Genomic DNA, 19,094 nt, shown 5'->3' on the forward strand with positions numbered 1-19,094 from the left:
GGGCAAGGAGGGTAGCATGTGTGGTTAAGAAAGGATTGAAAGACTTTGTATCAATTGTGAAAGATGACAAGTACAAACGTTATGTATGGCTGAAAATTATGACACCAAAAAGAGCACCCATTTTAATAGCCGGTTGCTACATTCCTCATCATGATTCCCCCTTTTTATGCTTGCATGGATAGAGATCAATCATTTTTTTATTTAGATGAGGACATTGCTTATTTCAAAGGTGAAGGTGAAGTTACTGTATTTGGGGATATGAATGCTTGCACAAAAACATTGCAACATGATACTCAACAATTTGATATGCCGTACATTTCAAGGGAGTTGGAGGAAATTCACTTTTTTCAATGGATGAAAAAGAGCCGGATCACTATGGAAATCTACTTTTACACATGTGTAATAGCACGCGTATGCTCATTGCCAATGCTGTATCTTTGTGTACTGGAACCAATGGATTTACATGTAGGAAACATAATGGAGATAGTGTGATTGACTATATGCTACTCTTCGAAGCCATCATGTATCGCATAAAGAGTTTTTATGTTTCACCAATGGACCCCGGAATCCGACCATCGGACCTTATGTATTGACCTTTTATGTGGAGAAGCAACTAAGCATGATAATCTCAGCCAAAGGGAAGAGAAATTATCACTATATATGGATTTCAAACGGGCACCAATGTACATTGAAATGATTAAGCAAAAGTTATGGATGACAAAGCTTCAATATGACACACCATTGGAAACTAAATGGAAAGCTTTCAAGAAAGTATTTGTTCTTGTGCCGAAGAATTCTTTGCCATAAAACATCTCCATGGTATCAACAACGATAGATCACGCAAAAGGTGGTTTGTTAAAGAATGTCAAGATGCTCAAAAGTCCTTGATAAATCTTGATGCCACTATAAACAAAGACGACTATCAAAGTCATAGCATACATATAAGGCATTGATTCAAAAGAAGAGAAGAAGATGGGAAGTAAAGCAACAACTTTTTCAAGTCCAAGAAAAGGCACATGCATGTGGAAGATTTTGGAGAAACTTGAGGGACAAGCGGGTTGAGAATTTTGGTCACTATGGCTTGTGGAAGATTTTGGAGAAACTTAAGGAACAAAGTTTTGGTAACTTGAGTCTTGTGGATATGTACATACATTGTAAGCAATTATATGAGCAAGCAAATGCTGAAAAAATGCCATTTTATGGTTCACTCCCATGTATGCCCTCCTTTTTTACTATTGAGGATGTATGCGGCCCGAGGATTCACTCTATATACAAAATGAGATGCCACCTGCGAGCGGACAACATTGGTCAAACCCCTATATACGACTCAAATTAGGGAATATGACCCCCCTTTCTACGCTTATATGACAATCAATGAAGAAAACTATCATACCCCTATCTTATATATTAAATGTAGGTCTCACATGATCTAACTAAGTAAAACGAGTCAAAGAGTGTGTAGCATAGCGTTTGGCAATGTACTATAAGGAGCCACTTCTGTTGATTGATAACTAGATGTACCCTCAATGTGTCTTAGTTTGACTTTTCAACTATGTGCTCGATGAGCCTGCACTTTGGCTATTTGTCTAATTTTGACCCATCTAAATTACTCAAAAAACATGGTTATAACGTTGTGCTAGGTTCTCGGTGTAAATTTGTATCTATTCAAACTCTTTATAGTTTTCATCCCTCAACAAATGAACTATAAATAGAGAAGAAGAAATTGATACAAAATAGTGTTGATTCTTGCATGTATCTTTGTAGATATTGGCTCACAAGTTTGAGAGTAGACTCTTTTGGGAAGATAAGATTTTGAAACTCAAATCCTTCCTCTCATTTTTTCCTTTTCTCACTCCCCCCCCCACCCCCCCAAAAAAATAATATAAATTGATACCCCTCTCCCTTATTATAAGCTTGGGAGATAAACTATTGGGGGTCTGCCCCTAACTTATAGGCGTATGTGACTTGTAAAAAACCCCCCTCCCCTGCACTTACGTGGTACAATAAGTTTTCTATGGTGAATCCCCCGGGGTATGCGGTGGGCTTGAAAAGTTGGTGACTTGCAAAGCGGGAGATCTTCAAGGTATCAAGCCAAAGATGATCAAATGGATGGGAGATTTTACCCATGAGTGGATGTGTGATATGTTCAACCTTGCACGTCAACATGGTATGCCTTATGATTGGAGTACTAATTGGGTCAAGCCTTTGCATAAAGGAGGGGATGTAAAGAATGTAAACAACTATCGGACTATGTTGATTGGGTCTCTTATGGAAAAGTTGTTTGGGTGCATAATGGAGATGAAATTGAGTGCTTGGGCTAAAGAGAATGACAAGCGTTCAAAAGGACAAGTGGGTGTTTGTCAATGACATAGCACCTTGATCATCTTGTTACTCTTCGTGTTCTCATGGATGAAAGTCAGTTTTTGAAAGGCAAGTGATTGTATTGTTGTTTTGTGGAATTTAAGAAAGCCTTTGATATGATTCCACGTAACAATTTGTGCAGAAGAATGGAAGGACTCCAAGTGCCGAGTGAGTTTATGCTTGCGGTTTCTTGAATCTATGAGAAGGTGATTCATCAATTGCGCATGGGAAGAGAAATTTCAAAAAAAATTGTAAGCACTATTGGGGTTAAACAAGGATGTCCATTGTCACCAACTCTCTTTGGTCTATGCATCGATCAATTGGAACAAATGGTACTTGACTTTATGCAAGAAGAAGGCATTGAAGAGGTCACTATTTGCAATGCGGTAATCATGCTTTTGTTGTATGCGGATGATGTAGTGCTTCTAGCACACACTTTAGAAGATGCACAAAAGCTTATGGTTGTCCTTGAGAACTTTTGTTTGCATAGTGGGCTGATTGTGAATGAATCCAAAAAAAAGGTTATGCTTGTGAAAACCAACCATAGGGAGAAGCCATGCATTGTGTACAACAATGAGACACTTCACGTTGTTGAGAGCTTTAAGTACCTTGGCCTTGAGGTTCTATCCAATCACAAGTGACATGAATGTGCTATATGCTATTTGGAAACAGGAAAGAGATCATTTTATGCATTTGAGAACATGTGTAATGCGGGAAACGTCAAGTGTTGGGTTCTCAAGAAGTACCTTTTTGATGCATTGGTGACACCGGTTCTTTTTTATGGAGTTGAAGTTTGGGGCGGGAGCATCTCAAAGTCTACTTGGAAAGAGTTTGAGAATGTCCAAAAGCGTTTTTTTACAAATTTTCTCCAAGTTAAGACACTAACACCATATATGCTCCTTCTTGAGTTGGGATCTCTTCCAATTGAGGTTATGGGCATGGAAAGGGCTGTGGAGTACATGATAAAGATGCGTCAAAACCCCTCACATTTACTTCCTACAATTGCATGGGAAGCAAGCAAAAAAGTTCAAAAGACGCATTAAAGCAAGATCTTGAGCACGGGATGGATGCAAGACATAAAGAAGTGGTTTGGGAGATGGGATTCATTACACTTGATACATGATGCTTCAATTGACTCCCAAGTGAATGAAGCTTTTCTACAACGCCAATGTATTACGGCTTGGGAAAAATCCGGTGAGTCACGCTTCATACATTACACCACCCATATTGCCCCCAACTACAAAACCATGTTCTTCGCTGAAAGAGGAAACTGTACACACACTTACATGCTCGAGCCTATCCCCTTGTCAGTGATTTGCACTATTGCAGCCATTCGGCTTAGCTCCCATTTACTTCAATGCGAGAGAGGCTGTTGGGGCAATGGAGAGAGTCAAATCAACTGTGCAATTATGCTCAATGCAAGTTCAAGAGTCTGAATACCACACTGTACTAGAGTGCTTAGCTTTTGGTTACATCTGAACTTGCTTCTCTCACATTTTCATCCATGACTTAGACCTACACACTTTCTTCTCCCAGTTAGAGTGTGGGCTCTCCATTGCAACTCTCATCACCACAATATTGGAGCATCGAGAGTCACTCATCATCCATACACATACTACATCACATGTAACTCTGGTCCCATAGGTCATATTTGACCTCCGAGGACAATAATAAGATCTCTCTCTCTCTCTCTCTCTCTCTCTCTCTCTCTCTCTCTCTCTCTCTCTCTCTCTCTCTCTCTCTCTCTCTCTCTCTCTCTAAGAGCTGCACACAGTTCTCCACACGCCAATGGAGATACCGGTTTCAAAGAGCTTTTCGTCTTTTGATGCCTATGAGCCAACAACTGAACACAAAATGGATAAGACTCCAAGCATGAGCATTCCAGCCACTTCATCTCTCACAAAACTCGCTTACATGAGAGATTATTGGGTTGCAAATAAGCAACAAAGAAGCAAGGAAAGGGTTCCCAACATCATTGGGAGAGCTTCAACATGCAAGTCAAGGAAGAATATATGCTCATCCAAGAACTATTCCAACATAATATATTTTCAAAGCTCCAAGTCACCAATGTTGAACCTGGTCTTGTGTCTAGCATCTGCAATACACTTACAGAGCTCAAGGTCCCTCATTCTGCAAACAAACTTTTTGCCAAGAAAACCTCTTTGAGCATGGTTTTAAATACTACAGGTGGCTCAACAATGAATCAGTCTAAAATTGCAACACTATTTGGTGTTCATCGTAGGAAAATTGCAGCGGAAACTTCTCGGCTACACATAAAAGATGAGGATGAAGTGTTACCAATTGTTTGCCTATCAAAGATCACTTCATTGCAGGACCCATGTAAATTCTATACCAAGGATGTAGTATATGCCTTTTGGTCATTGAAGACTAGGATCTCTCCTAATAAAAGGGACATTTGTAAATTTAGAATTGAAGAGAAGAGTGTTGTGAAACATCCCGTTCATTTTCTAGATGACTCTTAGGTACATCATATCATTTTTTGTTAATGTTGCATCTTACTTGGGCTATGTATAGTGTGAATAGGTTTGAATTTGGTATTAAGCAGCCATGTACATAGTTTCAAGGGGAGCAATTCTACCTCTTATGGCAATATGCTTTGAGGCCGAGGAAAGTAGTAATCATTTTGAATCTTTACAGAGGTCTAGGTATTGTTTGTTACATACCATACCCAATTGATATTGCAAAAAGACCTTCAACTCACAATGCCAAAAGTTTCTCACTTGGGTACTTGTCAAAAGCTAGAACCAAATGATGAATTCTGTACCTCATCTAATAACCCTTCATAACTTAGAGTTATATTGTACCCATAGCATCAATCTTGGTATTTTAGAATGGCTTGGTTACTATCCGCATAGTACCAAGTCTCTTGAACTAGTATTATCATGTCTCTTTGTAGTATTCTTTGTTTGGTTATCTTAACTTTAGTGTACCAAGAGTTCCCAACCGTTGGCACTTTACAATTCTGCTGCTAGTATTTGCACAGTACCAAGTCATTGAGACTTTGGAACTTTGGTACTTTATCAAATGCTTCTTTTGAAACTTAGAGTTGAACAACACCCAAAGCACCAGCCTTGGTGGTGTAGGGTACTATCTCTCAGTACCAAGTGTGTGGGATTTGTATTATCATGTTTCTTTGTAGTATTCTTTGTTTGGTTATCTTAACTTTATAGTGCCGAGAATTCCCAACTTGGCACTTTACAATGTCGTTGCTAGTATTTGCATAGTACCAAGTCATTGAGACTTGGAACTTTAGTACTTCATCAAATGATTCTTTGAAACTTAGAGCTGAACAACACCCAAAGCACCAGTCTTGGTACTGTAGGATGGCTTGGGTACTATCTCTCAGTACCAAGTCCATGAGACTGGTATTATCATGTCTCTTTGTAGTATTCTTTGTTTGGTTATCTTAACTTTAGAGTGCCTAAAGTTACCATCTTGGCACTTTACAATGATATTGCTAGTATTTGCACAATACCAAGTCATTGAGAGTTTGGAATTTTGGTACTTCATCAAATGATTCTTTGAAACTTAGAGCTAACCACCAACACCAAAAGAACCAATCTTGGTACTTTACGATAGCTTGGGTACTATCTCTCAGTACCAAGTCCATGGGATTGCTATTATCATGTCTCTTTGTAGTGTTTTTTGTTTGGTAATCTTAACTTTAGAGTACCCAGAGTTCCCAAACTAGTACTTCACAATGCTATGTGTAGTATTTGCATAGTACCAAGTCGTTGAGACTTTGGAACTTTGGTAGTTCATCAAATGATTCTTCAGAGATGACTAGCACCCAAAGCACCAATCTTGGTACTTAAGGATGGCTTGGGTACTATCTCTTAGTACCAAGTCCATGGGACTGCTATTATAATGTATCTTTGTAGTATTCTTTGTTTGGCAATCTTAACTTTAGAGTACCCAGAGTTCCCAACCAGTACTTCATAACATTCTGTGTAGTATTTGCACAGTACCAAGTCATTGAGGCTTTGGAACTTTGGTAGTTCATCAAATGATTCTTTGAACCTTAGAGGTGTACAACACCCAAATCACCAATCCTAGTACTCTGCAATCTCCATAGTACCGAGTCCCTTTGACTGGTATCCAAGTTTCAAACCTCTCACTTTACAATATTGTGGGTAGTATTTCACATTACCAGGTCATTAATACTTTGGTACTTCACTTAAGGCTAATTAGTACCCAAAGCACTCATTTTGGTACTTTACAATGGCTTGGGTACTATTTGCACAATACCAAGTCTCTGAGGCTGGTATTGTGCTCAATTCTCTGCTAGCTAAATTCTCAATTTTGAATTTGGTACTTCATTATCAACTTTTGGGTCATCTTCGAGGATTCTAACCTACATTGTTTTCATATCTCAGGTGGAACTGTATAAGAGATTCAAACGAACGCACCCCACGATCGAGCTGTCTCTCAGGTCTTTTGAGGCCTTGAAGGCATTCTTTGTTCGAAAGCTAAAAGAACGGTATACTTATTGTTGTGTGTATCATGTGCAGATGTTATTCCTCAAGGAGGCTTTCAATCACATGTGAAAAACAAGTTTGGGCATCATGGAAAAGCTCATACCTATAGATGTTCCATGTGTTGTAGCAATAATGACGCAAATCAGTGCTCTACAAGCCAGGTTGTATGGCAACACACAAGTATTTTGTGGGTATCCATTTTGTGTCTAAAGCCGGTTGACAACGAGTTCCATGCAAAGAAATGCTTGGTCAGCGAATGTTCTGAATGTGCCGTAACCACGTCGCCCTTCTGCCCATATGAGATTTCCAACGATAGAGGTGTCTGTCAAGGTGTTCATGGACGTCAATAGTGGACATGTGGCTAACGATGGAAGCAAAAAGAAAAGAAAACACTTGGTTCTACAAAGAATATCAGGTGCTTCTTTCCATGGCCTTTTTGCAAAGCATCTGAAATATTTCATCAAGCACAAATTCATCTTTTGGTGGCAGGCACAACAATTTAAAGCAAACATGTTTAGATTTCTTAACAATGTTGTTGTATCCGTAGTTGACTTTGTAGAGAATTATTCATTCAAAGTACAAAATGAAATACAATGGATGCATTGGTGGTCAACACAAGTAACAATCCTTGTGCATATTACATATATTAGAAATTCGGGAGGTGCCGTACAAAAGACACTGCATTTCTACATATCTGATGATAAGCAATATGCTAATTTGTTTGTGCAGCATTTTTTTATGCTTCATGACAGGTGGCTGAAAGATCAAGGTCACCGTTTGTGATATCATAGTGTGTGGTCAAATGGTACAACATTAAAATTCAAGGCACAATAACCTTTTTACTTTGTTGCTAGGTACCATCAATTGACAGGCTTGCACATGATGTGAAACTTCTCCACATTGGGGCATGGAAAAGGGGAGCATGATGGAGCTGGTACTGTTATCAAGAGAACACTAACGCATATGAGGAGCTGAAACTAGACGAGGCACCGATGAAGGGTGCGGCTGATGTTGTTAATTTTCTAAAGGCAAAATTTGGAGATACAATTGGGTTACGCAGATCTAACACACAAAGAGTGTTTTGGCTAGTTTCAAAGGATGAAGTGCAACAAGATATCCAGTGGGAACGTCAAAAAATCCAAGGCTCGCGTGCGGCCCATTGTGTAGCTAGTTATTCACCTAAGGACCCATGTGCTCTATTTCTTCGTACACTCTCATGCTTTTGTGACGCATGTTTAAGTGGGCAATGGAGGAGATGCAAGAGCAAGCAATACATTGAAGAATGGAAATACATATCCATTGTACCGGTGCAAGAGGTGGACAATGAGGATAGTTAGGAAAGGGAGGGAGCCAGGGAGGATGATAGCAACATGACAACTGTAGCAATGAGATCGGACATCAACTTGCCAATGTACGAGGGAAACCCAAAGACAATGCGTGAAATGTTGTCCATTGGAGACAACTTTGCAGTGAAGGCAGCTGAAGGTGGTGACAACTTTTATCTTTTGCAATGCACCAAATCCATGTACCAGGCACACAAATCACAAAGGGATAAGTGGCACAACAAGACTTTTAGAGGTGGATTGTGGTTGAAGGCTTGTACTATGGCCAAGTGGATGGGAAATGTGATACATATAGACTTCTTGATCATAGACCACCAGTCATGATCTATTCCCACCTTGTAAGAGCCGTACAAATTTTGATGGAAGCCTATGTCTACTCCAAAATATGTTTATGTTAACAAGGGAGGTCTATGAAAATGTATACAATAGTATTCCATATGATGACAGTGGAGAAGAGGATGAAGGCATTTGACCCATCCCTACCTCTACCATTCGGGAGATTTTTGCCATTCAAGCTTGAGTAATTTGGCCTTTCTCTCCCTACCTCCACTATGGTTGCACATCACATGCTACAGTGTTGAGGTTAATAATATAATATAAATTACAAGAACTTGAAAAATATTGAGTTACAATTGTCTTACAATGAGAAGACCACTGCCAAATTTGGAAATTACTAGTATTAGTAATTGTAACTTCCCAAGCTCACAATGTTGATTTTTTTCCAAAACAAGGCTAACTCTGCTATAAAGTTTGTATAATCGACCTCCATGACATAGAATCACCCTACAATGAGAATACCAATACCAAATTTGGTACTTACCACAGTACTAGTACTTCAAGCCTCAGAAGCTTCAAATTTGGTACTATTATTATACCTTCCCAAGCGCATAATGATTTTTTTCCAAAATAAGCTTTCTTCTACAATCAATATGTAGTGAGATGTTCAACATTAAATTTGGCACTTTATACTACCAAATTTGGAAGTCTCCAGCGCCAATATCAAAAGCACCAAATGTTGTATTGGTATACCTAACTTCCCCAACCCATAAATTTTTTCTCAAAATAAGCTTTCTTCTACAATCACCCTGTAGTTAGATTACCAGCACCCAAATTTGGTACTTTAAAAACCAAATTTGGTAGATGCCAATGCTAGTATCAAAAGCACTAGATTTTGTACTGGTATACCTAACTTTCCAAGCCCATAATATGGTTTTCTTTTAAAATAAGCTATCTTCAACAATCACCTTGTAGTGAGATGAACAATACCAAATTTGGTAGTTTCCAATGCCAATATCACAAGCACCAAATTTTGTACTGGTATACCTAACTTCCCCTACCCATAATATTGTTCTTTTCCAAAATAAGCTATCTTCAACAATCACCCTGTAGTGAAATGAACAACACCCAATTTGGTACTTTACAGTACCAAATTTGGTAGTTTCCAATGCCAGTATTACAAGCATCAAATTTTGTACTAGTGCACCTAACTTCTCGAGCCCATAATATTGTTCTTTTCCAAAATAATCTCTCTCCAAAATAAGCTTTCTTCTAGAATCACCCTGTAGTGAGATGAGAAGCACCAAATTTGGTACTTTATAGTATACCCAATTTACCAGTACCAAAGCCTGAAAGTTGTCAGTCCTAGTACCAAAGGCTTCAAATTTGATAATGGTAATTATAATTTCTCGAGCCCACAATGGTAAATTTTTGCAAAAAAAAGCTATGCTATAGAGTTTGTACAATGGAGCTTCCATGAGTTACAATCACCCTACAATGAGAAGACCGGTACGAAATTTGGTACTTATCATTACCAAATCCAAAGATCAAGACAAAATGACCACAGAAGCATACTGTACGAAAAATGACTAAATGGACATTAGCGGATTTTCATTTTCACATAAAGAGGAATACATAGAAGACTGCACCAGGAAAATTTTATTTCTTTGTTCCACAAATCATGAGTTGACAGGGGGGTCATAGCAATAAGCGTATCCCTCTTGCTGAATGAAATAATCAGTATAACGAGAGGGATAACGTCTTCTTCTACATCAAAGAGGGGGTGTTGATGGCTATATGTTGTTGGGTTGGGAGCAAAAATCCAACCCTCAAGCCAAGGCTTGACCAAGTCCGTGAAGTACAAGGGGTAGTAGGGATCAAGGTAAGAAGGCTCATATGATCAAATGGGCAGAAAGTTCTCATAGTCATTTCTAAGAGACTTATATATACAGTCATCTACAAGTATGGTAGTGTTGGCATTATACACCGGGTGTTTTTCCACATTGATCTCAACAGCTTCAGGAAGACAGTCATATCACCAACATCCCCTGGCACATACGAGACATCAAGGATGTTGGGTAGCCACATCTCACAATCTTCTTGGTTGAACACGTCTGTAAGAGTACGGGAAAGTTAAGCAGAATTAATGACAATACACATTGGTAATCAGCATTAGGAAAGAAGAGGGTTAGACGTATACCTTTGACCACTCGTTTATTACGACAGTATGGCAGGCATGTTCCTAGAAAGTGCATTAGATTTTCTCTTCTACAACAAGATCATATCATAATTTCTACTTGGCTCGACAACTTTACAAGCACATCCTTTGCATCCGGCTTGACCGCACATCATAACTCTCGACCCAAACGATATACAAATGGTCTCACCTCCGCTGGGACGGGCAAAAACTGCATCTTTGGTGGTGGTTAGTTGTAGCTCTTTAAGAGCACACAATTCACATAAATAACAATTAGCCGCCTGCCTATAGCCATACCATCTTTTGGCAGCTTTGTGTCAGCTGATTTTTCCTTTAGCCACCTCGGATCAGTTTCTTCAGTGCCAATAATATTTTGAGTCAATTGGCACACAATGAAGATCCTACAACAACTTACTTAGAGGGTCAATTCAAAGATCAAAGGGTCAAAGTCTACCACAAGAGAGCACAATATAAGAAGGAAACTGTAATTTGTACTTAAAACATATGGTAATAGATAGAGACCAAAATAAAATCTCAGCGCATTACATCAAGACACAGACTGTCAATTACAAGGGTAGGCATAAGCTAAAGTTTGCAAGCATGGGACTTGTTGGCACATCCAAAGACTCGCTTTCTTCCTACTGCACACATTAAGTCCAACAAGGTGAAATCACCCAGAGATGTCGGCATCACACCGGCCACCTTCTCCGGATCAATAACGTCCATGTCCACATCAATCAGATCAGTCACCTTATCCTGAAATATTTCCCTTGTTTACATCTTTCCCCTAGCACCATCGTCACTATTGTCTGCTTTCTTAACACCATCGGCCGCTCCCTTGCCATTCTCTTCAATAGCACCCTGCCCTACCATGGCCTCAGCTGTAGTTAGCAACACCTTGTCAATTGCAGAGGGTTTATCAAACTTGGTTTGCTCATCCTGTGGCTTGTTGGTGTCCATTGTAGAGGCCTCAATAGTATTCATTCCAACACTATCCTGGACTTCAACAACCTCCCTCTTCTCCATAGCAGTATCCACCCTTGGCTTTCACCCGTTGTGTACACATCCTACCCCCTCCACTTTCTCCTTCCTCCAACCAGATTCCAAGTTTGCAAGGATGTCTTGAACCCGTTCCATATTGGCAAGGTCCTCCACATCCTTAGCAAAAACCTTTGTTGGTCCAGGCCCACCATTCTTCACACCCATCGTGTCTGTTCCTTGCACATCTTGACTTGCAGGTGTCACATATTCCTCATCTGCACATTCACAAATGACTCACTCAATCAACATTGTAATCCAAAAGTAGAAAGCCTCAACATATTGAAAACAGTGCCAACTTACCCTTTACAGAATAATGCCAATTGATATACGCTTTTGCCACTACAGGAATTACCATGCCACACCCCTCTTTCACACATGTTCCACTAGTGTCCAAAAGTTCACTGAAGCAAAGAGGGTGGTATTGATTCTTGCACTCTAACATGAAGCTTCCCACAACATACACCACCTCTAGATACTCCCCGCATCATGCAGCACACCTGCCAAACACATGGATTGTTTTGTCAATATCTACAAAGGGTGGCCTGGGAAAGAGGGTGAACCTCTTTCCCTGCTGCACTTCCTTAAGCATCCCATTCAAAAATTGGCAATGGACCTGTCTCTCCTTGCAGGAGGCCTCCAACTTGTCATGTTGTGTCTGTTATACATCAAAAGAAAAATAATCGATCTCAGAGAACATGCCATGCGTTAGACATTGCACACAAAATATCAATCATTAAACCAGTAGTATCCATGTAGATTTGGACTTTCTACCTAGATTTAGAACCACTAAGACTACCAAGCAAAGTACCAAGGCAGTAACTAGGCACTAGTACAAAAAGTAGCTAGACATATTACCAAAAATAGTAGCAAGCAGGAGTTAAAAACCACCCAAGAGACTATGGAAATTTACCGAGACTAAACGATTGGCACTATGAGAAGGAAGCACCAAGGCAGTCCAATCCTACAATGATAAGGTCCAAGGCACTACCAAAACAAAGCAAAGGACCAAAACTACCAAAAACCGTACCTAAGAGTCCAAGGGTATTGTATGCACCAAAGAGATCAATAACATACAAAGGCATCTTCTAGTCAAAGGTAGATTTGGCACTATTACAAGGAAGCACCAAGGCAATACCATCCTAGATGTCTAAGTACCCATGCACTTCCAACTCAAAGTAAACATACCAAAGCTAGCTAGAAGAAATACCAAATATAGTTGGAGGCAGTACCTATAAATCCCAAAGAGACCATGGAAAAGTACTTGACACAGGCCTACAATCATTAAAAGTACCAAACAGTATTGTATGCACCAAAGACCAAGAAGATGCCAATGAAGTCCTAGAGAAAGCTATGATTGGTGGTTATCAAGGGAGCACCAAGGCAGCTAGAGACAATACCAAAAATACTAGAAGGCAGGATTTAAACACTACCAAAGAGAATATGGAAAGGTGCCAAGACTAAACAATTGGCACTATGCCAAGGAGGTAGCAAAGCGATCCCAACCTACAATGATAAGGTCCAAGGCACTACCAAAACAATTCAAAGGACCAAAACTACCTACAAAAACTACCAAAAAGAGTACATGATAAGGTCCAAGGCACTACCAAAACAATGAAAAGGACCAAAACTACCTACAAAAACTACCAAAAAGAGTACCAAAGAGTCCATGGGTACTTTTGTACCAAAGAGATCAAGAACATACCAAGGCATCATCTAGTCAAAGCTAGATTTGGTACTATAACAAGGAAGCACCAAGGCAGTACCATCCTAGATGTCTAAGTACCCAGGCACTTCCAAGTCAAAGTAAACATACCAAAGCTAGCTAGAAGCAATACAACTATAGTTGGAGGCAGTACCTATAAATCCCAAAGAGACCATGGAAAAGTACCCGATACATCCCTAGAATCATTAAAAGTACCAAACAATATTGTAAGCACCAAAGACAAAGGAGATGCCAAGGAAGTCCTAGAGAAAGCTATGATTGGTGGTATATCAAGGGAGCACCAATGTAGCTAAGTCAGTACCAAAAATACTAGAAGGCAGGAATTAAAAACTACCAAAGAAACTATGAAGGTACCAAGACTAAATGATTGGCACTATGCCAAGGAGGTACCAAAGCGGTCCCATCCTATAATGGTAAGGTCCAAGGCTCTACCAAAACAATGCAAAGGACCAAAACAACCTACAAAAACTACCAAAAAGAGTACCAAAGAGTCAAAGGGTACTTATGCACCAATGAGATCAAGAACATACCAAGGCATCTTCTAGTCAAATCTAGTTTTGGTACTATAACAAGGAAGCACCAAGGCAGCACCATCCTACATGTCTAAGTACTCAGGCACTTCCAAGACAGAGTAAACATACCAAAGCTAGCTAGAAGCAATACAAAATACAATGGGAGGAAGTACCTATAAATACCAAAGAGACCATGGAAAAGTACCTAAGACAACCCTACAATCATTAAAAGTACCAAAAAATATTGTATGCACCAAAGACCGGGGAGATGCCAATACAGTCCCCCAGAGAAAGCTATGATTGGTGGTATATTAAGGAAGCCTCAAGGCAATACCAAGACAAAGAAAACTACCAAAGTTAGGTAGAAGTCATACCAAAATTAGCTGGGGTAGTGTTTATAAATACCAATAAGATAATTTATAATTAGCTTATAAATTAGCTTTGGTTTATATCAAAGCCAATATAGTAGTTAATAGTGCCAAAGAGTATTGTATGCACCAAAGACCAAGGATGTTGATGTACAAGGGAAACCTTTGACTATATGCACAATCCAAAATTGTAAGATGTATTACCAAAATGCATTACACAACAACCAATGAAGTATCAAATGTACCTAAATGCCCTAATGTAAAACATAAGAGTCCCTAGTCAAATGAACAAACTAGGACCAAGGGAGCATTTACCATACTTGCTCCTGCTCAAGCTCCATTTGGAGATTTTTTATGTCCTCAGTGACCCCTAGGCATTGTAGCATGCGTTAATTTGCTGCAAATTCAGCTTCCACCTCCTTCACCTCTTCATCATTTATTGGAATTTGGTTATGGAGCTCTTGCAGTCGTGATGTATACAATTCGATGTTTGCCTTTATCTGCTTGGCCACAACGTTAGACCCCTCACACCTAAGCAGTGCCTCTTGTTTTACCTGAATCAAGGTCCTCATCTCAAAGAGCCTATCCATAGTGTGCTTGCTCTTGGCCAACATCCTCTCCACCAATAACTCTAAATCAACGACACAGTCACAAACCGGCAAATTTTTTCGATAAGCTGTAGGCGGCGGGCCTTGTCTCCGTGCACAAGTTGCACAAGTTGTCTCCGGGCCTTGTCTCCATGCACAAGTTGCTGCCAGAATGTGTAATGTGTAGCTTTTTCCCGCTGTGATGGGTAGCCTCAGAGGCACCATTTTTGTTTCTCCAACCCTCAGTCTTCCGCTCCAACCCCCCTCCTCTTTCTCTACACATATGAATAACGTTCTCACCAACTTGGCCCATGCCTACAAGGTCTTTCATTGCAGCATGGCACCTCTCAAAAGCATACCCTTGAGAAAAATTCATTGTAATCTCTCCACACGATGGTGGTGCTTGATACACCTTGTGGAAGAGCAGCCTACAATCGTCTATGAAGCGAGGGTGCACATGATTAAGATAAATCTTGGCACCTTTGTTGTGATTAAACTTTAACATTATTAACCATTAGTCCTCTGGGAGCATAACTTCATTTAAATCCTCTGTAAGCCCTGGGGGATTCACTCTATATACAAAACGGGACGCCATTTGCGAGCGGACAACTTTGATAAAACCCCTATATACGACTCATACTAGGGAATATGGACCCCCCTTTCTACGCTTATGCAACAATCAATGAAGAAAACTATCATACCCCTATCTTACATATAAAATTTATGCCTCACATGATCTAACTGAGTAAAACTAGTCAAAGAGTCTATAGCATAGTGACCCCAAGGGATTCACTATTAGTAATGGGAAGATGTCACATGCGTGCATCCAAATTAGAGAAACCTCCCTATGTATGGTATCTAACATGCTAACCTACTCCCCTACATACGGACATTTTCGTAACGAGCCGTCCCCCCATACGAATTTTGTACAAAATGTAATGGCCCACTATTTTATGTATACTAGTAACATGACAATTTTAGAAGCAAATTCTTTGCAAAAATACATGTTGAATTGTAAATGAATAGAAGTGTAAATTGTAGTGTGCTTTGATTTGAGAAAGCAAACCACCATGAAAGGTAACAAATAAAATGATTACTGTATTAAAATAAATTAATCAATTCAATGTAATTTCTCAAAAAATGAACAACATTTCCCTTGTAAACTGATACAAATCTTAATCTCAAAACAAATTATACTAGCCACCTACTTAGTAGGCTTCCCACATGGGATATAAAGAACACACAAAATGGATTGTTCTCTATATAACAAATAATGGCAGGTCAAGAGCAAGGGCAATATGTTGACGTAATCTAACATTGTGGCAAGCCATCATGCATGGAAACATCATGCAGCCTAAGTGTAGGAAGCCCTGATCATGCCATCAACTTCACCATTGCATTATGGTTGATTAGTTGAAAGCTTGTTAGTGAGACCTACATACATGTGTTGTCGTCGCCTTATGTGAACAATAAGGTGGGGGAAAAGCTTTTGTGCCTCTTTTACCAACGATCTCATCTGAACCCGCCCTAGGACTCCGCTCTCTTCCTTCTTTTAATCTTTTGGTGTGCCTTGCAAATTACAAGTACTGAAAGACTCATGCTTCTTATTGTTAGCAGTTATTATTTGACAAGAGATAAAGAAAGACGGGGATAAGAGAGAGAGAGAGAGAGAGAGAGAGAGAGAGAGAGAGTTTGTGTGTGAGGGGAGGGATGGGCATTGAAAATTGATGTAGACCCGTCCCCTCCCTCTTTTGGAGTTTCCCACATGGCTATGGCTCTTAAATTTTAAGAATTTGTACTACACCTTTCAAGAGTCCGCCATTCTTCTATAGACATGCTAAGTCTTGCTACTCGTCCAAGTGTTCGTGTATTGGCTTGGGTTCAAAGTGTTGCACATGATGCAGCTTCTTGTTAGGCTTCCACAAACAAGAAATTGGTGTAGAGTGTAAAAGCACAATTTTTGTTGCTAATTTCTATCCAAATGCATTTAATAGGATAGCTTATGAAGACATACAAGATGTTTTCTACATTGTCACATATGCTAAAGGTTCATAGATACAGCCAAGTGTCCACATATCCTACTCCCAATGGCCTCTTTTAGACTTACCCATGGCCTATGTCATGAGTTTACATATCAACTTTCTCTTTGAGCACAACCTCTACTATACAATCCAAGACTTCTGCTTGCAAGAAATCCTACGCATATATCACATAAAATGAAAGTGACTACACCTAAAGTGTACCAAGAAAATATTGAATCTTGACATGCCTGACTAAGAATTCCATCGTTGCCATAGAACTTCCAAAATGCAACATACAGACATTTGACACTTCTAGAAAAATAACACTATGTAATAATTGAAAAGAGTTGGAAAAAATGCATCCGCTGATGTGTCTTTGACATATCAACCATAGTCATCTAGAACGAGAACAAGATCAACAAGTCCATCATAGATGAAAACGACTTGCTCATTTCACTAGAACGGTTTCAGAATGGCTTTATATAGGTATATTGTGTATAAAACATTTGAAACTACCAAAATGATAAACAGGGGAGGAGTTCCGATCTGATAGGCTCCGAAGCAAAGTTTCCTTGTAATTATGATATCAAGCGAGACATGAATCATATCAATGCATCGATATAGATCACTTGATTAACCCATGAATTCAAAATAGTTGAAGTGTTTGCGAGCATGGAGTGAATGATGGGCAAAGGATTGAGCACATTCCCAAATACAACAGATAAAACTGTAGTAAAGCAGCATCCAATACTAAACAAGTACAATTCTGCCTCTTAATTTGTCGCTGCATGCATTCTTATAAACCAAAATATTTCAAGCAGCTAATAGAAATTATCCCTGCATGTTACAAAAAGAGAAATTCATTTTGCATTTAAATTGCTAACCTTGCTCTGGTTTGAAGCCAAAGAAGAAATTTGCCATCTTTCTTGTTCCGGCAGCTAGTGGAGCAAGCAATGGCATCTTCACTGGCTTCGACTTCTTATTGAAATGCCCCTTCAATTTTGGATTCTCATTTTCTTATGCACAGAGGCACGGGCAGCCATCACTAGATGCTCAAGGAATATCTATGAAGCATCTTGTCAAGACAAATCAAAGAAGTTGTGACTCTGTAGTCAGTAGGATGTCCAAATATGTCATAGGCCTTTAGAAATCAGAATGCATAACAATGCTAAAAGACATGCCCATGTTAAATCATATGCAAGAGCCGCAACTTAGATTCACATTTGTTATAATCTCTGATAAAGAACATCAAGAAGAATACTAAAGTGCTGAGTTACCAGCCCTAGAAAATAGAGACATGCAAAGAAGATTGGCTGATGCTTTGAAGCTGGCAAACGGTACTTTGTGGAGTGCTACAGTTGGTGAGGCGAGTAAGTCGGGATTTGATGAATTGAAAGGTTGACAAAAGTGGCTATTTTTTGCTAATGCTGCAAAATTCCTCCTCGGCACCTTATACATTGTCTCTTCTGTGTGATGTCTGATCCCCATGCTCCTTTAGTCCTTTCATTTCTACGTCTGCATTCACCTTTGCCTCTAATTTTTTGATGCATATATGATCCAAATTAGCTGAACACTGCTTAATTCCGACAATTACTACCATTCCACCAAAGCAATATGGTCAAATGAGGTGTTGATGAATGTCTAGGGAGTTTGAAACTACAGCTCTGCCTTTTTGCTTACCTAGCAGCCTTCTGCTTTGTTATTATCTAATGTGACACATACAATTGCAGAATGCTGATGGAAATCCAGCTGTAAGGAAGTCTCATGAAGCCTTGCAATACCCCCTTGTGAAATCCTAGACAAGAACTCAAAAAACATGGTATTTCCCTTGCTCTCCTTCTTTGCCTCGACTCCTCCCCCTCTTTGCCTCGGCATAGGACAAAAGCATATTGTTACGCATAAAAAATAAGTACATCAAAGCCAGGATTCCCTACCAAAAAACAATCTTGAAGTTACAAATCCACCTACATCAGAGTCAAGAATTAGATGAAAATAAAATGCGCAAGTAAGTTGCATGCTAGTGCAACATCATGTGATTGCAAGATACTTTCACCTTGTACTTCTTTAACAGACACAATAAATTGAATATATCAACATACCTTGAGTAGCATGTAACATGTGAATCTGGTAGCCATCCTGATAGAAACACAAGAAGACATAACTGAA

At 39.4% G+C, this 19,094-nt stretch overlaps 1 pseudogene; it reads right to left on the reverse strand.

The window, feature by feature from the left end:
- Positions 1-11,261: 11,261 nt before the first annotated feature.
- Positions 11,262-12,072, reverse strand: LOC147463599 (uncharacterized; annotated as a pseudogene).
- Positions 12,073-19,094: the final 7,022 nt, after the last annotated feature.

Source organism: Adiantum capillus-veneris, chromosome 2 (assembly GCF_014529385.1).
Source record: "Adiantum capillus-veneris isolate H3 chromosome 2, ASM1452938v2, whole genome shotgun sequence".
Taxonomy (NCBI): domain Eukaryota; kingdom Viridiplantae; phylum Streptophyta; class Polypodiopsida; order Polypodiales; family Pteridaceae; genus Adiantum; species Adiantum capillus-veneris.